The following is a 3,796-nucleotide window of genomic DNA, read 5'->3' as shown; positions in this document are numbered from 1 at the left end:
AAACGAGAGCGAACACAAGAACGTGATCGTCGTCGAACACGTGCACTCGATGGTGGACGATCCGAAGACGTTGTCGTCCTTCGTAACGTCCGCGCTACGATTTTGCAAGTACAGGTCGAACAAAATCGAACTTCCGGTATTCAACAAAGACGAGCGGCAAAGACTGGTCACGGCGTTCGGGGGCAGAGCTGTGGCGTCCGACGACGGGAAGCGATTGACGATGGACGTCAAAGAGCGCGTTCCCCTCATCATGCCGAGAGGCGAGAAGGACGCCGTGGCAACGAAACGTTCGGACAGTTACTTAGATTCTCACGATCAGGACGTGTCGTTCGCAAAACGAGGTAGGACTTCACATCGAACGAACGTATTCGAGTCTTCGACCGACGAAGAAGAAGAAGAAGAAGAAGATCGCATCCTGCATCAGTATTAGCAACTTCGTTCTCCTTCTCGTCCTCAGTTCATCCGATTGCTTGCGATGGACGTCTTGCAGCCACGGACGGTGATTTACTGCGACACCCCGGATGACATATCGAAGCGAGGAGCGTTCTCGGTGGACGACAGGGGTACGTTCGGAGTGGTCAAGTCCGTGGAATCAGACGTGCGCGTGGTGGAGAAGAAGACGGAATCCAACAAGACCGTCGAAAGAGAGCGGCTCGTTGGCAACAAGGAAGTTCTCGTTCTCGCCTACGTCAACCGGAACGACCGGATGCGTTCGCACGCTCCGCTCCTGCTGCAAGCGACCTTCGTCTACGGAGTGGCTCGTTCGATACGCATGACCAACGAAGGGTGCGATCTGCACGTGTTCAGATTCAAATTTTGACTCGTGCCCTGCATCAGAACGCTGAACCTGCACCTTTTGGAGGCCGTGCAATTCTTAAGGAAAACTGGAGTGGTGCACAACGACATCACCACCAAGAACGTCACCTACAACCGGTCGGACGGCCGATTCAGGCTCGTCGATTTCGGTTCGGCCGAATTGTGCGACAGGAAACCTTAAGATTTCGGAATGCGGCTAGAAAGCAGAGACGTCGAAAAATTCGGAGCGGTGGGACGAGTGCGCCTGGGAACGCCGGCTTCGATGTACGTCCCGGCGGACACCGAAATTTACACGATGGACACGAACCCAAGAAAGTCTGAGATCAGGAGCGTCATGAAGCTCGCATCCACATCTAGATGTGTATAAGAGACAGGTTACGGCGTGGTAAAATCAATGAAGAAGGTACGATTCTTCAGTCGACCGAACGTTGGATTTTTGATTATTATTATTTCGTCCTTTATTATTCCTTCGCCCTCGATGACCTGTCTCTTATACACATCTAGATGTGTATAAGAGACAGGAGGATCGACGGCCCTGTTCTTCGCGTCCACCGGATCGACGAACATCACAACGAGAGGCAACTTCGACCTTCGCACGAAGACCTCCCTCAACTACCAGCTGCACCAGGCTGTCGTGTGGAGGAAGCGCAACAGCCTCCCGATGCACACGTCGACCAACAACCTGAACCACGCTGGAAGGATATACGACATCAGATCCGATCCGTGGACGGTGATCGAGAATCTGAAGCTGAAGGAATCTCTCATCGTGGACAGCAACGATCGATTTCCATCGGTCAAGTTCACAGTTCCGAACGACGCGAAAGCGGGCGGAGACGATCGCCCCCGCAAATTCCAGCTATTCTCTCCGTAGTTCTGCTGCAACACTCAGTTTCAAACTCCGGAATCCCTCCGAGGTACCGGACGAACGTTTTTGGACACCGTTCTCAGAAACGTGGACGACTTCGATTCTGACCTCTGCAAACTCTGCGTTGAACGCGAGCTGCTCTTCGGAAAACCGCTGAACGATTCCCGACTGAAGGAGATCGACCCTGTCAACCGTTCGACGCGGTGCAACAGATCGGGTTGCAAACGGAAGCGTTACATCACCAAGTAACAATCGTTCATTAACGAGGAATGGCAGAAACGCCAGTAGACAAAGCAGATAAAATTCGACGTTTTGTTTTTTCATCAAAGAACGGCACTCGGAGATGCTGAGATCTGTCGAGAAAAGGGACGTCAGAAAAACTGTAAGGATGCCGGCGGAACACGTCCGTCGGATCCTGAAAATACTGGACGGGAAGAAGGACGTCGACGGAATCTCCAAAGTTGCGAACCAACTGGAAACTTTGCTGTCGCGCAAGACGGGATCGAGGACGACCCCGAAGAATAAATAATTTTGGGTTTTTTTTATTATTTCAATGATTTTTTGAAAAAAAATCGAAATAAATGTTTGTAAAATATGAAAAAAGAAAACACTTGTTTACGTTACTTTTTTTTTATAGTAATAGAACTTATTTTGAGTGAGTGAGTGAGTAAAGTGTGAACGATTGAAAGTGAGCACGACGATGGACATGTTCAAGAAGCTGCCCGTTCTGAAATTGGGTCTTCCCCAACCTGCCGCGGAAGTGGAAGTCAGGTGGTCCGGATTGCTCGTCGTGGACTCGAGGAGCTACGCGGACGACGAAGACGACGACGACGACAACAAAGACGACGACGGTCGCGGTCCCGGACGAAGAACTCGCAACGGTCGATTGTCGATGGCGAGAATCGAGGACTTTACAGAATTTATGCCGCTGTTTCTGACCCTTGATTCCATGCACGACTGGCGCATATTCTTCGGTCGAGCAAATTCGAACGATTCCCCTCTCACCTTCCAGTGGCATTTTGACGGAAGGCGTTACGGTTCAGACAACCCCTACTTCGAACTTCTGATGCGCATACTGAGAAACGCGTGCGCCAGGCACAACGGCAACGACGTAGCGGAGTCCCGGTTGTCGTCGTCGTTGCAGTCGATCGCCGGCATGATAGAGACCTGTCTCGATCATCTGGGAGTGGGAGGAAACGTGCAGCTTGGGTCTCGTCCCAGGTTCTCGCGGCACTCGGGCCGGCGTATCGAATGGCTGCACGCCGATCTGTTCACAGCCATCTTCTCGTTGGAGACCTTGAGAGATACGATCGAAGGCGGAAAAACTCGTGCTGGCAACTACGACGACGACGACGAACGAGCGGGGATCGAACGACCCGGTTCTCGACTTTGAGCTTGCGGACGCGGACGTTCGAAGTTTCGTCAACGAGGTTGTCGACGATCCGCGCAACCCGTTGAGGAACTGGTTCGTATTTTGCAGTTACGCGAAGAGCTTGGGTTCGTCGGTGATCCGTCCGCTGCGGCTTCTCACGGAGGTCGGCGAACGAAACTCGACTTTTCCGGCCGACGCCGACGTTTTCCAACCGAGCTTGTGGAAGAGGTTGCGCTCAAACGGAACCAAGCTGCCACCGTGCTTGTCCGAGTCGACCGTGCTCCACGAGCCGGACAGGGAAAAGGTGATCAATGTGTTTCCTCTCTTCTCCGGTGCGCACGACGACCGGGAAGTGGAAGACGACATCCGGATGGACGAGAACAGGATAAGGCGGCAGAGATTGCGGCGGTTCGTAGAGGAGGTCGTCGGCGACAACGTTCCTCGCTTCGTCGACCGACGCACTCTGCCAGGAGATCTCGAACTCGGAGTCGTCGACATGGACGCGACGGACGCGTGCGCCTGCACTGTGCTCTGATAGATACAAAAAAGGTTCATAAAGCGTCCGTTATCGATACCTTCTCTCATAATGCGATCGAAGTTAGCACGGTGAAGATCACTATTCGAGAATGTCGACAACCGAAAGCAGCGAACGTCGAATGCGCCTGACCCTCCGCGATATACACGGAGGATACGAAGTATCTATCATCGACGAAGACGTAGAGAGATTTACCGATTGGTCATCT

Source organism: Anneissia japonica, unplaced genomic scaffold, assembly GCF_011630105.1.
Source record: "Anneissia japonica isolate Jap-2015-1 unplaced genomic scaffold, ASM1163010v1 scaffold288003_len116008_cov116, whole genome shotgun sequence".
Classification (NCBI taxonomy): Eukaryota; Metazoa; Echinodermata; class Crinoidea; order Comatulida; family Comatulidae; genus Anneissia; species Anneissia japonica.
Note: the sequence above shows the minus strand (reverse complement) of the source record.